This window comes from Protopterus annectens, chromosome 13.part0, assembly GCF_019279795.1.
Source record: "Protopterus annectens isolate FY-2018-M chromosome 13.part0, PAN1.0, whole genome shotgun sequence".
Taxonomy (NCBI): domain Eukaryota; kingdom Metazoa; phylum Chordata; order Ceratodontiformes; family Protopteridae; genus Protopterus; species Protopterus annectens.
The window spans coordinates 120,020,035-120,038,147 of NC_056747.1; the positions used below are offsets into that span (position 1 = coordinate 120,020,035).

General features: G+C 40.3%; 1 protein-coding gene across 1 annotated transcript in view; it reads right to left on the minus strand.

Moving 5' to 3' along the window:
* Positions 1 to 18,113, minus strand: part of LOC122787841 (protein transport protein Sec24-like CEF) — a 110,625-nt gene that overhangs the window by 918 nt on the left and 91,594 nt on the right. The gene's annotated exons all lie outside the window — the stretch shown is intronic.

Consider the following 18,113-nt stretch of genomic DNA (forward strand, 5'->3'; position numbering starts at 1 on the left):
TTGTTAAAAGATAAGATCAACAAGGATGTACTCAGCACTTTAGGATTCACCAACTGTTTATACAGAAAGGCAACCCTTTTTATTGTTACGTATTTATATGTCTTTTGTTAATTTTGATGGTAGGTTGGTCCATGAACCCTTTTCAGAATAGTGGGCAGAAGGTAAGATTAAACCCTGGAGTTGTGAGGCAGCGATCCTACCACTCAGCCACCAAACCTTCCTATTAATTTTCTTTTGGATATACCCATTCCATAAGATCCCAGCTTTCTACCAGCATGCTTTGCTGCATTGCCATATCACCGGGCTTATATTCACATAATCTGAAATGGGTACCTCTCCTCACTTGTTGCTGCTGCTTCCCATGCACTTATGTACACATCCCCTCAGCCATTGCTACCTAGATATTTTACTTTACAATGTTTATAGTGAAGTTCAGCTATCATCTCAGATTTTATCTCAGTCTTCCAAGTCTCTCCTTATCCCTTTATACTGTGTTATGCCTCAGTTCTTTAATATGCATTTGTGGTATCAGCAAAAAGGTAAAAATCATTTAAAGACAGTTTGTAATGAGAAAGGATAAGTCTTGTTGCTAACCTCCTGTGGTACACCATTTGGTCCTGTTAATGAATTAGTGATAAACACTGAATCTTTCAAATTTGTTTGCTATTCTTTTGTATATTATCATGCCGAATGTCTTGATACAGTATAAGTAGGTGTCTTTGTAAGTTAATACCCAATAACTCACTCAATACACTCTGTTAGATCTGTTTGGTTAATCTTGATATTATGAATCCATATTTCTACGAGTCATCTACTGTATTGTTTTTTAGACATCCTAAAATTCTTTTATGTAGCAATGACTCCATTATTTTACATATAGCTATGTCTAGAATGGCAAAGCATCCTTCCAACATCTGTCTTATTGCTGTCTTTTCATCTGATTCAGCCTTTGTGACCTTTTCTCTCTTTCCACGATTTTTTAAAAAGATTAACTAGTTGCCCCACCTCAGTTCTGTAATAAATTGTCTAGTGAGTTCCACCACTATAAGATGCTTTAAAAACTTTTAATTTCAAACATTTCTTCTCTGAAAGACCTGTGTTGCATCTGTAATTATGGATATGATTGCCTGTTGCATTTATCTTCCTTTATGAATGTTAATTATTTATTGAGGCATCCTGTTTCTCTATACCCATCTCCATCCAACCTATTTTATTTCGTTTTAGTATTGTACCTTTTACCTGTCTTTATTTCCATCCTTAATGGAATTTTCAATCCTTTCCTTAGGCCTTGCTTTTACTTTTCTGACTACATTTCATTTTTGCTTTTTTCTTAATTGGGATTGACTTTTGTCTTTCTCCTTCCGTGTATCCTTGTATCATCTCTTTTTTCACTTAAACTCTGATGACACCTCATTTGAGAACAGGGTCTTCTTCCTTCTTTTCGACACAGATATTTGTTTACTCAGTGGCTGTGTGCTCTCATGCAGGTAGTTTTGAATGATCTCTGAAATCCCAGGATCCTTTGCAACAACTATTAGAGTATAGTCACTGGTTATATGTTATTTTTTTCCCTCTAGTTGTTCCAGTTTCCTCTCACCTTTCAAAACATGCTAGTTGAGTATTTTAAAAATTAGCCATATATAGCCTAGTTTACTTCACAAGTAACCCCAAAATAAAAACATTTTTCTCTGCCGTTCTTCAACACCACTAAGCATATTTGCTAAGAGCTTTTCTGAGACATTTTATTTTCTAGTAAAAGACTGCCTTCCACAACCCTCACTTTTCACTAAGTAGACTAAAGTAGTTTCAAACAACATCACTACCCTGACAAAAAATAAAAAAAATAAAAATAAAAAACATAAGATTTGAAATGTTTCTTTCTGTAGTCACTTTTAGTAACAGTTCTATTTTGTGAACATAGGAATCATTCTAATGTGCCTGTAGCCTGGTTCATATTATTTATACTGCAAAAACTCTTGATTTATGTACAGTACAAGAATATACAACTAGGAGGAGGCAGTGCTTCAGAGCAGTCAGTGGGTAATGCAGTTGTTGTAATAAAGGCATACTGACTGACTGCCTTTTGTATATGCTCTGGAGTTGAACCTATTGCATAGTTATATTTTGCAAGTATGCCTATTAAATTTGGTCAACTTCTTTGAGACAGTCACCAAAGCCATGGACAAGAAGAAGACAGTGCACACTGCCTACCTTGACTTGGCCAAAGCCTTTGATACTATTCCCCACTCGGTTATAATCTAAAACAATAATTGAGAAGGTCACTGAAAAACCAATCAGTAAAAACAAAATGAAAACTCCAGCAAAGCTAGAACTTCCACAGAGTGATCTCACAAACCTCTTGTATAAGAGGCACATGGGATATATGCAAATGGTCCTTATGAGCATCAGGTGTTTCAGCTAATTGGTGATTCTGAATGCTCATGACTTGTTTCATCATTTTAATGGACAATTTCAGGCCAATAAAGCCAAACCCCACTAGCTGTGGCTATGTATATTTTGGCCTTGTTATGACCTCATCAGCACAACACAAGCAGAGTGTTTGACTAAGCATTAGAAACACAAGGCTGTTATATCCAACTGATGTCCATTATCATTAGGGTCACTGCAGAAATATCCTAAACAACAAACTAAAACAAGAAGTGAGAAGGTCACTGAAAAAACAATCAGTAAAAACAAAATGAAAACTCCAGCAAAGCCAGAAATTCCACTGAGTGACCTCCCAAACCTCTTGTATCAGAGGCACAAGGGATATATGCAAATGATCCTTATGAACATCAGGTGTTTCAGCTAATTGGTGATTCTGAATGCCCATGACTTGTTTCGTCATTTAATGGACAATTTCAGGTCAATAAAGCCAAACCCCACTAGCTGTGGATATGCATATTTTGGCCTTGTTATGACCTCAACAGCACAGCACAAGTGTGTGGGGTTTGGCTTTATTGGCCTGAAATTGTCCATTAAAATGACAAAACAAGTCACAGGCATTCAGAATCGCCAATTAGCTGAAACACCTGATGTTCATAAGGATCATTTCCATATATCCCATGTGCCTCTGATACAAGAGGTTTGGGAGGTCACTCAGTGGAAGTTTTAGCTTTGCTGGAGTTTTCATTTTGCTTTTACCACTCAGTTATAATAGATAAACTCTCTCAACTAGGCATCAATCTGCATGTTACCAGATGGGTTACAAACTGGCTCACTGATAGAACCTAATTAGTCAAAATAGGGGAAGCCACCTCAAGCAGTAGGCCTGTAACAAGCGGTGTACCCCAGAGATCGGTCTTGGGGTCTCTGTTGTTTGGGATATACTTTTCTGAGGTGCAGGCCAAAACCAGTAAGGGTATCTCATCCAGGGACAAGGAGGTTATAACATCCCTGTATTCTTTCCTTATAAGACCCATTATTGAGTACAATGCCCTTTTTGGCATGTACCTTACAAAGCATACAGCGACTGGAGAGACCACAGAGGTTCCTCACCAGGAGTATCCAGGGCCTCAAACATCTACTCTACACAGATAGGCTAACAGCCCTGCCCCTCCACTCAGTCTCATACAGACTCCTCAGAGGTGACCTCTGTCTGGCTTACAAAGCAATCTCAGACCCCACCTTGATGGGACTGCCGCATATCCGCAAGTCATGCTCCACTCAAGTAATCTGCACCGTGACCTCAACCTGGTCTGTGACATCAATAGGACTTATTGGTGGGACAGATTTGCATCCCAGAGACTCCCCTTCTGTGTAATAGACTCCCTCTCACAGGATCATAGAAGATTACTAGGCTGATGGCCCTTGGGCCCTTACAAGCCTAGCCAAGAGCTCATCCCAAAAATGAAACCAGAGTCAGCACCTTTCACCCCTGTCAATAAGGGATAAAGGTGGAACCCCTGGGACAAATGTATCAAGGTTAAATTTGAAGAGGGTCAGTGAAGTACTCCGTTTGACATGTATGGGAAGTCCAGTCCAGAGATGGGGCAGCCTCTGGGAGACAAACCTGTCTCTCCAGCAGGTTTTGTTTATGCACTAAGAGTTAGACTTACGGATATGGAGCATCTCCAGTAGGCCAGGGTCTGACAGTGCTTTATAGGCGAGACTCAGATCACCTCTGAGCAATCTGTATGATACCAAGTAGACTGATAGTGATTTAGGCCTGTCTGCATAGGATAGGTGTTGGAGGCCATGGATTCTCTTTGTGAGGTATTTCTGTGGCCTTTCCAGTTGCTGCAGGTGTTTGGAGAGGTACATACCAACGAGGCATTATACTCAATTATAGGTCTAATAAGGGAGGAGTACAGAGAAGTAATAACCTCCTTTTTTCTGGATGCAATCCCTTTACTTATGAGATGAACCAAGTAAAAGGCTTTTCTGACCACAGCCATCACATGATGGTCGAAGGTGAGACTGTTGTCAACCTGAGTACCCAGGTCTCTCACCACAGGTTGTGGGCTTAGGGGGTTGCTGTACCTCATTAACCCTTTTAAGCGCAACCAGAATAACTGGATGGGGAATAGAAAATACACCACTGGGATTCCACCTGTGTCCCTGCTGGACAGGGGCATCTGGTGCTGCCTTGTCAGAACATGGGCAAAGTTCTTGGCTAGGTTTGTAAGGGCCTCAGGGCCAATAGAGCCAAGTAACGTCCTATGATCCTAAGTATGCAGTTAGGATATATTTTATACAGAGTAGAGCAGTGTATATGTTTCTTTCTACTGTTCCATGCTCAGAAAAACAGTGTTCCACCATCTGTCAGATGAAAAGCAAGTTGTGTTTCCTAAATTCCTACATTGCTCATATGAAGTACAGCAAAACAATACACACGGAAGACTGAACATGGTGTGAAGGTATGAGATTAGAGATAATGTGACAATGAAAACATCAGCTAAATCAATTGTAAAATACGGCTGAAGGAACACTTTTTCATGTGACTGGCAAATATGGTAGTTAAGCTCATAATTAGTTTGACATTATGATTTCTACATAAAAATATTTTTTTTTCAGGAAGAGTCCTGATCAAGATTTTTTTTTCACCCTGGCTAAAAAATTCAATCTTTTAAAAAGGGAACAGCAGTGTCCTCTACTGGACACATTTTGCTATTACATGAAATTCCAGCATTTCTCTTTTCCTTTCAAGTATCTCGCACAATTTTAAGAATTCCTTCAGTGCAGAGAGCCTTATTTTGCTATTCATGACATTCATATAAATTATTACTGTTTCAAAGTTTTTATACATGATGAGATTTTTTTTTACCTTCCTTCAACCAATCAGGGACAAATTTCAACAGAATCATGGACAACTGCAGAGAAAATCAGGGGTGCTTTTAAAATATTAGTGCTATTAACTTGAGACGTTGACAAAATCAGAGCATATGGAGTAGTATACCTTTACTGGTGTAAAGAAGTCTATAACTCTTAATCATTGCCATTATTCATTATATGCAATTCACCACATTTCCTCCAAAAGTCAACTGTTTTAAGTGGGATTAAGAAGGACAGTGCTAAATTTTGAGTGAGAATCAGGGACAGTTGAGAGGTATGCTTCTTGCATTTATTCCTAAAAGCAGACTCACCGAGGTGCACTATGCAACATACCAGTACAGTTAATACATACCAGTACAATTAATAGCAATGATAGGCAGTAAGACTGTATTATTTTTAAACGCTGGGTCCTTCGGAGTGCAGAGCATACTCTGTGCAACTTATTTTAAGAATGTTTGTATGCAATAAACAGTACAGGGTCGATATAGTCTAGGCCTGAAACCAGTGAAATCACTCAGTCAGAAAATTCTTATATGCATACAAAATGTAATTTAATAGCATCAAGAAGTAACCGTTGAGTGCTTTCATCCAAAATACATTGGACTTCTTCAGAACAATTAATCAGTAAAATTACTGCAATTTATATACTCCTATCCTTAAACGTAATTACCTGATGTTAATTGGTAGTCCAACAGTTTAAAATGAACACTCATCCAACGTTTAACTCATTCATCCCCAAACATAAAAAACTGTTAAAGATATGTATTATATATATATATATATATATATATATATATATATATATATATATATATATATGTGTGTATTATAAAAAGCATCAACCATAGAAGACTGAAACAATCCAATGAGAAGCATTCTGTGCAACAATTAAAAACAAATACTTCACCAAAAAAACATGATTTATAGAATAAAAGCTTTGCAGTTCTTGTTTTAAGTACACGCTGTATTGATATGTGTTCATTTAACCCTGGTTTGACAGTAGCATCCAGTTTAACCTGCCAAAGCAGTTCCCTGTACTCTAGCCAGTTTTCGCAAAAACCTCCCCTTGCATTAGGATGAACTATATCTAATATATCAAATTCAAACTTCTTGAATACTTGACAAGTTTGGGAATTCTCTTAGATATAGCTGTATCCCAATAGTGTAGTCCCTCGTCTTTAGCACATTTCCAGGCAAAGAGGCTAGATTTCTGTGTTACTAGAATCTTCTATTTTTTTGTGGTATTTAAATGCCATGTTTGAGCTGGTTTGGGCTTGTTTGTACATCACTCACCATAGTTGCACTGTTGTTAACCCATTGAGAGGTATAATAGCTACAAATTTTCCCTTAGTAGCACTTGTGTGATATAACTTAATACAATCAGGGAGGTGAATCAAAGAACACATGTATGTTTGCATGGTCCTAAATATGTCTACCTTTGGGCTGTTTTCAAATCATAGGCCCCTTGAAAACTTTATCCGCCACTGACCAGATGCATTTTCTTTGAATGTGAGTTTCAATTAATGTGAGGTTCAAGGGCAAAGAAGTTTTAATGCTAAGTCTGTTTTCATTGTGAGGCTGTACTCCTTTGTTTAGCAGATGTCTATCAATGTCTGTGCTATAAATTTTAAAATAAAGGTTTTAAATGAAATCCAAATAATCATTGTAGAAGTAAAGCATAAAACAGTATGCACATCAGAGTGTTTATGATAAATGGGAGAAATAGCCAAGTAATGGGATACTGGAATGGCTGTGAGGGGGAGGGCTGAGTATGGGGGTGCCCCATTTGACCTTGATTTTGTGAGGGGGGGTGGGAAACTCAAAAACAGCCCGGGTGGCACAGAGTCTAGCTACACTACTGCACAGATGTGCCCCTCACCAGGCTGGATAAGGAGTAAGTCACGGTTAGTTTGTCAATTGCTAGAATCCACCATATCACCCATGCACTCAAATCTCAAAACAACAGGTACTGTTATGACTCTGTCATAGTCTATGTTGGTGTGAATGACTTGAGACATACCTTCCTGGACTATATGAAGAGAAACATGATTGAGCTCACTGAATATGTGTCACAGACAGGTATGTTCTTTGCCTTAAGCAGTTTTCCACCATCACCCAGAATGATGCCTCAATACAAACAGAAAATGATTGACTTTAACAATTGACTTAGTTTCTCATGCCATTCCAAGGGGATCCAGTACCTGCAGCCTGGGAAGACATGATCAACAGACCATGATGCTTTGCTAGAGATGGCCTGCATCTGTCTGCCTTGAGCTTTAGGCTTCTGGCAAAGGCTCTTGCCTTCCCCATAGTGCCTTTTTTAGGCATTGCCATGAGATCAGAACTACCAACATGAAAATTTCATCAAAACGCAAATTCAAGGTCTTCCTGCTAAACACTAGGAGTCTAAACATGAAACTGCAGTCATTGCACAAATTCCTAACCCTGGGAGATGCTGACATTTGTGCAGTCACAGAAACCCGGTTCAAAGATGCGGAGAGCACCACAGCCATACTAGGTTACTCATCCTATCATACATTCAGACCCCAAACCATGAGCAGCAAAGCAAAATGAGGTGGAGTTTCAATATATATAAAAGACATACACACCTCCAGGCTAGTCAAACAGTATGATGCACAGGAGACATTCCAGGTGCAGGTAACCATTGACAAGCCCCCTATTCAAATCATACCTAGCTACAGGTCTTAACTTTGACTCAAGATGCCCACTCCACTTATCTGGACCTCTTCGAATCTATCAAGATTCAACCCTTTACCCTGAACCTGGGTGACTTTAACTATCCAACCATAGATTGGAAGAACTACTCATGCCAAAACACAAATGCCCAGAGATTCCTTGATTTTGTCAGTGCAAATGCCTTGGATGAGCTGGCCGACACCCCCACAAGAGGTGATAATATCTTGGACTTGGTATTAACCAACATGAGTAACTACTGCAGCAGCCTTACAGTGTCATCTTCCCTAGTAATATCCGACCCCAAAGCAGTCATATTCAAAGTCACCATCTCCCCTGACCCTGCCCCAGATAGAGTCAAACAAAAAAATGTCTACAAAGCTGATTACAGCCTCCTGATTGAAGGTATAAGCAGTATGACAGCCCCCACCCCTGCCATAGGAACTGGTACATATGTCCAAACCTACACCAAAGTACTATATGAGCATTTATATAGATGCATGGAATCAGGAATACCTGACAGGACAAAATCCTCCTCCTCAAGGAAGAGTAAACCTGTCTGGTGGACATCTGCAATAAATAAACTATATAATAAAAGGAAAACATTGCTGTCCAGGATCAAGAAGGAGCAGGTGCCTAATTGGAAGCAATCTCTCCTTAGCCTGAACAAGCAAATAAGAGCACTAGTGAAATCCTCCAAAGGAAAGTTAGAGTCCAAACTGGCCACATCTACTAAAGACAATCATAAGGCCTTCTTCACATATGTCCACAATCTCAAAGGAAGCACTCAGATGTGTTCAGAACTGGTGGTCGAGGACACCACATACACAAACACCATAGATATAGCCAACCTGCTGGCAGACAGTTTCAGTGAAAACTTCACCCCTCTATCTGAAAGCATCAGTAACTCAGGATATCCCAGTACTGACCCCCTCCCCTTATCTCTAGGGAGCAAGTCATCATTGCCCTTTCAAAGCCAAAAAATACAGCCTCCATGGGACCTGATAACATCCTAGGCTGCATCCTACATGAACTCAGGGAGGAACTTGCAGCACCATTAGGCACCCTGTTCAACCAAAGCCTGAGTACTGGCTTCATCTCAGCTGATTGGAGGACAGCCACTGTCATCCCTTAGCACAAAGGTGGAGCATCCACCAATCCAGGAAATTATAGACCCATCAGAATAACTAACCTGATCTGCAAGCCCATGGAAAGGATTATCATGGACCTCTTTGACAAGGACATTGGCAACCTCCAAACACTCAATCCCATACAGTTTGATTTTGTCAAGGGGAGGTAATGCCTGTTAAATTTGGTTGACTTCTTTGAGAGTTCCCAAAGCCATGGATGAGGGGAAGATGGTGCACACCGCCTACCTTGACCTGACCAAAACCTTTGATACTATTCCCCACTCGGGTATAATAGATAAACTCTCTCAACTAGACATCAATCTGTATGTTACTAGATGAGTAGAAAACTGGCTCACTGATAGAACACACCTAGTCAAAATAGGGGAAGCCACCTCAAGCAGTAGACCTATAATGAGCGGTGTACCCCAGGGATCGATCTTGGGGCCTCTGTTGTTTGGAGATACTTTTCACAGGATCATAGGATCATAGGAAATTACTAGGCTAATGCCCCTGGGGCCCTTACATGCCTAGTCAAGAGTTTATCCCCATAAAAGAAACCACAATCAGCACCTGTCACCCCTGTCAATGTGGGACAGAGGTGGAACCCCTGGGACAAATTTGTGCTTGCCCATTCACTCATCAAGGTTGTGCTTGAAGATGGTCAGTGATGTACTTTGCTTGACATGTATGGGGAGTCTATTCCAGAGATGGGGCAGTCTCTGGGAGACAAACCTGTCTCTCCAGCAGGTTTTGTTAATGTCACATATTAGATTTAAGCCTTTTGATCAGTACTACGTGAGGAGTGCCTTTCGATTGGGTACTATGTGAGGAGTTAGACTTATGGATATGGAGCATCTCTAGTAGAGCAGGGTCTGAGATTGCCTTGTAGGTGAGACACAGGTCACATTTGAGCAAACTGTACGATACAGAGTAGAGTGATAGTGATTTGAGCCTGTCCACATAGGACAAGTGTTGGAGGCCATGGATTCTCTTTGCAAGGTATTTCTGTGGCTTTTCCAGTTGGTGCAGGTGTTTGGAGAGGTACATACCAAATTGTATGTTGTACTCAATTATTGGCCTAATAAGGGAGGAGTACAGAGAGGTAATAACCTCCTTTTTTTCTGGATGCAATCCCTTTACTTATGAGATGAATCAAGTAAAAGGCTTTTCTGAACACTTCTGCTACACGATAGTCAAATGTGAGATTGTTGTCAACTTGGGTACCCAGGTTTCACACCACAGGTTGTGTGATTTGGGGGTTGCGACTAATGTGGTAATCAGTAGGGGCTGTGTTTTTGCCAGATTTTATGATAATGCATTGTTTTGCAGTTAACTTATGGCCATGACTTTGGCACCAGTCATTTGTTGCTGTGAGACCCTCTTGAAGTATGTTAACATCATTTGGGAAGTCAATGACAGCATCCAACTTACAGTTATTTGCAAACTTGGTCGGCCACAGGCCTTTTGTCTTTGCCTGGACCTCTGAGAAGTAGATGCCAAACAATAGGGGTCCCAGGAGAGATCCCTGGGGACACCACTAGTGACAGGTCTGCTATCAGAGGTAGTGGCACCTATTTTGACCTTGTGGGTCCTATCAGTGAGCCAGTTGGCCACCCACCTGATGAGATAGGGATTTACACCAAGTTCTGTTAGCTTTTCGATGATGTTCGAGTAGGGGATTGTGTCAAATGCATTGGCCAAGTCAAGGTAAGCTGTGTGCACTGACTTTCCCTCATCCAGTGCCTTGGTGATGGTCTCAAAAAAGTCAACCAGGTTCAACAGGCAAGATCTGCCTTGACAAATCTGAACTGGGTGGGGTCAAGTGCTTGAAGATTGCCTATGTCCTTGTTTATGAGGTCCATAATAATACTTCATGGCCTTACAAATCAGACTTGTCAAGCTAATGGGGCAATAGTTACCAGGGTCAGTAGTGGCACCACCTTTGTGCAAAGGGATGACAATGGCAGTTCTCCATTCTGCTGGAATGAAGCCTGTACTTAGGCTATGGTTGAAAAGGGTGTTCAATGGTGAGGCTAGTTCTTGATGGAGATGTTGCAGAATACAACCTGGGATACTATCAGGTCCCATGAAAGCTGTGTTCTTTGCCTTGGATAGGGCCTTTAACACTTGATCTACGGAGATGTGAGGCACGGGGCAAGTATTAGGGTTTGAATGGGCCTTTAGGGGGGATAGGGGGGTGTAGTTTGTGCTGAACCTATCTGCCAGCAGGTTGGCTAAGTCAACAGGATCAGTGTAAGTGGCACCATTAAGAACTAATTTGGAACAAACCTGGGGTTTGCCATGGAGGTTTCCTGACATAACTGAAAAAGGCTTTGTGGTTAGCCTTTGTTTTAGAGGCTAGTTTCATTTCATAATTGGCTTTGGAGGTATTCACTAGTGATCTATTTTGCTTGTTGAGGCTAAGGAGGGCGTTTCTCCAATTGGGAATTTGTGCCTTTTTACCCTTAGACAGCAGTTTCTTCTTTTTGTTGCAAAGCCTGTTGATAGAGGCTGTCTACCAGATAGGTTTGTGTTTCCTTGAGGAGCAGGTTTTAGTTCTGTTGGGTATGGCTGAGTCCATGCAGTTGTACAGGTGCTTGTATACTGCACTGGCATACTGTTCAGCATATTTGTCTGCATCTTCTGAGGGGGGTGGTGGTGTGAAGCTACTGATACCCTTCCTTAGAAGGTTGCAGTCAGATTTTGAGAAGTTTTTTAGCCTGGTTACGACAGGGGGGGGGGGGGTGAACGGGATAAACACTTTGAATGAAACAGACCGATGGTCTGATCTCACCAGCGAAGAACTTACTATGGGGTGGTGCAGCACTTACCCACATTGGTGAGAACCGAGTCTAAAATGCTATCTCCCCTTAGGGGGGATGAGACAAGCTGGTCTAGCATATCAGTATTGATGAAATCAAGGAATCATTGGGTGAGTGCATTAGAGCAGGAATAGTTCACCAAGTTTATGGTGGGGTAGTTGAAGTCCCCAAGGATCAGGGTGTTAGGGGGTACCGTGATGGACTCAAGTAGGTCCAGGTAGGAGAGTGGCTGTTCTGAGTCAGGGAGGTGTGTCTACAGCTGGTATAACTTGGATGGGTGTCTTTCCAATTGTCAGTTGCACCTGGAGAAGTTCTAGTGCATCATGCTGGCAAACCAGCCTGGAGGTGTGCTTGTCTTTAATGAAAATAGAAACTCCACCACCCTTAGTCTTCCCAACCTCATTTTGGGGTCATAATGTGTGAAATGAGGTATAGCCTGGTAAGGCAGGGGTGCTGTCAGCAGCCTTGAACCAAGTTTCTGTGACTGCACAGATGTCATCATCTTCCAGTGCTTGGAGAGCCTCCAGTGAGTGCATTTAACGGTTAAGGCTCCTAATGCTGCATGACTTTTAATTTACTTTTTGACAGATCTTTTATGTTGGAAGATTTGTCTGTTGGACATTGCCTAAAAAATGGACAATGGGGGTGTCAAGAGCCTTGACCAGAATCCTGAATCCCAGGGGTGACAAGTGGAGGCCATCTCTGGCAAAGCATTGAGGTCTGTCAACCATGTCATCCCAGGCAGACAAATACTGGATCCCCTTGGAATGACACCAAAAACTAAGGCAATTGTTGAAGTTAATTATTTTTTGTTGGTATTGTGGTATAATTCTTAGTGAAGGCAGGATGCTGCTTAGGGCTAGGGTCATACCTGCCTGCGACACATTCTCTGACAGCTCAATCATATCTCTCTGCATATAGTCCAGGGAGGTACGTCTAAAGTCATTCACACCAACATGAACAATGACAGAGTCATACTTGTACCTGTTGTGGAGAGACATAAGTGTGTGCATGATGTGGCGGATTCTGGCACCTGACAGAAAACTGAATGTGATCTTCTCCTTGTGAAGCCTGGTGAGGGGGACATCAGTGCGTCTCACAACTGAGTCATCAATAACTAGTATGTTTGGTTTAATGTTGTGATATATGGGCTGTATGACTTTATTGTTATGCCTTATTGGCTGTGCTTGTGAGACACTGGTGTGTTGTCTGCTGTCTGTAATGTGTTTGGTGTTGTGTGTGGAATGTCTATGAGTGTGTTTTGGAGGTCTCTGCTGTTTAGGTAAGTTTTTATTGAGGACCTCTGTATGTGTGGGTGTGTGCTGTGCTTGGCTGTGTGATGTGGGTGGTGTGGTATTTGTGCTGGCAATCTCCTCTTTGTCAGGGGCACTGACTGAGGCTGAAGAGAGCATGGATTCCAGTTTACTGATATAGATGCAGCTCTTGCAAGTAGAACAATTATGTGCTAGGAGAAGAGGGTTTTCAGTGAACATGAGACAGTTGCTATACTGTCTCAGTATGCCCATGTCAACCAGGCTGGCAGGAGAAACTGATGAGAATTGTCCAGATAGAGTGTTCTGAAACTTGGATGTACTTGGGGAGAGAGGGTTTTGATAAGGGTTTGTCCACAGCAGTGTAGACCACAAAAACCTTGCTAAATGTAAAATGTCTGATGAAGTCTGCTTTGAGCAGACGAAAGCGCTCATTTGCCAAGTTTTTCATTGATATTAAAAGAATTTTATGCTTTCCAGCAGTACTAAGGACTTTTTTCATGTTTTAAGGTTAGAATAACAAACAAATTTAATCAGGCAACTATAATAAATACAGCAGAATAAAACCACTTCAACACTTAACAGTAAGGAGGAAGAACACAACAAATAAATGAATAAAGTGTATTTTTTTGTGGATAGGGAAGGAACAGAAGATAATTCAAGGTTAAGAAACTAAGAAACTAAGATGGTTGGCCTTCCCAAATGCTCTCTCTGTACAAAGTAGAATGAGCTGATGAGATGGGACTGGGAGGGGTGTCCAAAATCAAAGTAGCAAGCGGGTAGTCCTACCCAAATTATCACCCTGTACCCAGTACAGTAAGTAAATGAGATGGACTGCAAAGAGTGTCCAAAATCAAATTTACAGCAGGGGCGGGAAATTCCAAAGCCACCAAATTTAAGAACACACCAACACTAGGGTGGAAGGGTGGGAAAACCGCAGACACCAAGAAAAGCAATCTCAAGTAAATTAATAAATGCAGCACAGTTTTACTGACTGTCACTTACAACAGATTAAGTGCCAAACATTTACTTATAGGCTTTCTGTATCCAGATGTCTATTGAATCAGTCGCAGCTAGGCCACAAAGAGCAGCTAAGATACTGATACTGTCTCACAGAATTGTAACTCCTTATACAGTAGTATAAAGGAAAATGTAAGAGCCTCAGGGAATCAGATAACACAAAAAGATGTGCTCATGCCTTGGATAGGCTGCTTCAAAAGAAGGTAGACAATTCCTGCTATAAAATCAGCTGAACAGGATCTTGACAGTGACCAGAAATATCAAGCAAATAAATAACAGCACTATAGTTTACTTAACTATCAGTAAAACAGAAAACAAAATGCAGATAGCAAGAAAAGCAATCTCAAGCAAATTAATAAATGCAGCAGTTTTGTTAACTAAAACAAAATGCAGACACCAAGAAAAGCAATCTCAAGCAAATTAATAAATGCAGCGCAGTTTTGTTGACTATCATTGATAACAGATTAAGTGCCAAAAAATACACTTATAGGTTTTCTGTATCCAGGTGTCTATTGAATCAGTCACAGCTAGGCCACACAGAGCAGCTAAGATACATTTCTGAGATACAAGCCAAAATCAGTGGGCTGTGGCTGACCAAGTATGCAGATGACTATAAGCTGGGCACTGTCATAAATTCCCCTAGTGATGTGGACATCCTTCAAAAGAGTTTCACCCAAACAAATGACTGGTGCCAGAAACATGGTCTCAAACTGAATGCCAAAATGCATTATCATCCCCTTTGGGGAGAGTGATGTCCCCACAAATTATTACATTAAGAATAAGGTCCTAAGCAGGCAATCAATTGTGAGGGACTTGGGCACCCAGGTTGAGAGCAAACTGACTTTTGACCAATGTATTGCCTCTGTTGTACAGAAAGCTTTCTACTTGGTCCACCTCATTACTAAGGGTATCTCATCCAGAGACAAGGAGGTCATAAAATCCCTGTATTCTTCCCTTATAAGGTCCATTATTGAGTATAATTCCACTTTCGGCATGTACCTCACAAAGCACATGCAGCAGCAGCTGGAGACACCACACTGGTTCCTCAACAGGAGAATCCAGGGCTTCAAACATGTACCCTACACATTTAGGCTAAAAGCCCTGTCCCTCTACTCAGTCTCATATAGATCCCTTAGAGGTGACCTCTGTCTGGCATACAAAGCAATCTCAGTCCCTGCTTTGATGGGACTGCTGCATACCCTTAAGTCAAGCTCAACTTGAGTAACTCACACGCGTGACCTCAACCTGGTCTGTGACATCAATAAGACTTAATGACAGGACAGATTTGTGTCCCAGAGTCTCCCGCCATCTGTGGAATAGACTCCCTCTCCACGTCAAGCAGGGTACCACATTAACCCTTTTTAAATGCTACCTAGATAACTGGATGGGGAACAGAAAATACACCCCTGGGATTCCACCTGTGTCCCTGCTGGACAGTGGCATCAGGTGTTGACTTATCGGAACATGGGCTAAATTCTTGGCTAGGCTTTTAAAGGCCTCAGGGCCAGTAGCATAGTAAGCTCGTAGATCCTATGAATGTTTATACAAGGCATTGTTTTGATTGGCCTTATTGATATCATACAAGTGTTTCTAAAAAAAACTTAATACTACGACCAATATGTGTCTAGAAAGGGGATACCCATCTGATTTGTTAAATGAACTTAAAATAGATGTAATTAAACACAGGGAAGTTAAATACCACCCTTCTCTTCATAATTTTATTACACTAGAGAGACTACCCTCTAGTTTAGAAGTGACTGAGCCCAAATGTAATACTTTTCAACATGCCATGGCTATCCAGTACGGTGACTTGAGTATGAAGGTTAAAAGTATTATATTGAGTAACTGGTCTACCCTAAAAATAAATAGAGATTTTTGACTTAGTGGGAGAAAGACCTGTTTTAATACACAAGGTAGATACCAATACTAAAGAAATATTGGAAACAGGTAAAGAGTCTGAGCGGCCAAATATAGCAGATGTCAGTACTGTAGTTATATTTTGGAGAAAAAATATGTTTTACTAAACAATTATTATGGTTCAGAAATTACTCTGAAGAAGGGAAATTGCAAATTATAAGGTTTAGTTTATTTTGGAGCATGCAACAAATGTCAGTCTTTTATGTAGGGAAAACAGAGAGGAAATTGGCCAAAAAAATTATGAACACTTGTATGACATGAATAAGTCAAGTCAGAACAATGCCTTGTATAAACATTCCCAAACTTGTGAAGGATTCAAGAAGTTTGAATTTGGTATATTAGATATAGTTCATCCTAATGCAAGGGGAGGTTTTGGGGAAAACTGGCTAGAGTACAGGGAACTGCTTTGGCAGCTTAAACTGGATGCTACTGTCAAACTGGGGTTAAATGAACACATGTCAATACAGCGTGTGCTTAAAATGAGAACTGCAAAGCTTTTATTCTATAAATCATGTTTTTTTGGTGAGGTATTTGTTTTTAATAGTTGCACAGAATACTTCTCATTGGATTGTTTCAGTCTTCTGTGTATGATGCTTTTTATAATACATATATATATATATATATATATATATATATATATATATAATACATATCTTTAACACTTTTTTATTTTGGGGATGAATGAGTTAAACTTTGGATGAGTGTTCACTTTAAACTGTTGACTACCAGTTAACATCAGGTAATTAAGGATAGGAGTATATAAATTGAAGTAATTTTACTGATTAGTTGTTCTGAAGAAGTCTAGTGTATATTGGACGAAAGCATTCAACTGTTGTTTCTTGATGCTATTAAATTACGTTTTGTATGTATACAAGAAATTTCCGATCGAGTGATTTCACAGATTTCAGCCCTAGACTACGTGGACCCTGTACTGTTTATTGGTTTGAGCTGGTTGCATGGTTACAGACCTTTTTAATCTGGTTAATGCTTGTATGCACCTAACTCCAGCTTTGGAAAGGAAGACTTTGTTTCCATTGTAAATAACTATGAAGGTTACAGGATTTAAAAACTGAAAGGCAAATACAAATATATATAAAATGCTGCAAATTATGAACATAATCACAGAGAACATGCTAAAATGCTTGTATGCATATGGCTCTAAGTCATTCTTCTTCAACCCATTTCCAATACCCACTATTTCAGGAATTTAAAAACTGACACCATACTGTACCCCAAACATCTTCAACTATCTTTGTACCAACATACTATACCTCAATTTGGTATTGCTGAGATCATATCATTCTTAAAACTGATTCATCACAAAACATGCAATATCATTACTGTAAATATTCCCCCTGACAATAACATATCTATTGCTGAAGACATATTATTATAGATATCAGCAAGCATCTCCGTGAAACCATCATCCTTGGTGACTTTAGCATTAACTGGCAAGCAATACTCACCACACCTTTTCGATTTCACTCAACGTATCTCCTTACTCACAGTGTCAACAGTCCCTTGTATACTTGAGCTAATCCTGACTGGATCCTAACATCACATCCAAATAACATCAAAAACACTGGTGTCCAGACATCAGTGATCATCAGCTTACATTTGCAATTAGACTGAAAACACATCCTCCAACAACCAATTCAAATATGTGAAACTGAACTAACTTCAGTAATCACACTTTTATTTCCACATTCAATCAAATAAACTGGAACTTGTGTTAAAAAGACCAACCAGTAGATTTTCTTGGGCATGCTCAACAGTCCAGATGGATTAAGGAAAAAAACATGTAAAAGCTAATCCTGCCCTATGGCTTACCAGAAAAACTAAGCAAGTAATGAGGGAATGAAAGAAGATCTGGAAGGCATGGAATACAAACAAAAATATCCAGCATTATAACTCATGCAGGCATCTGAGAAATAAAGCAAAATCCCAAATCAAATCTAATAAAAAGCAATACTACCTCAGCCTAT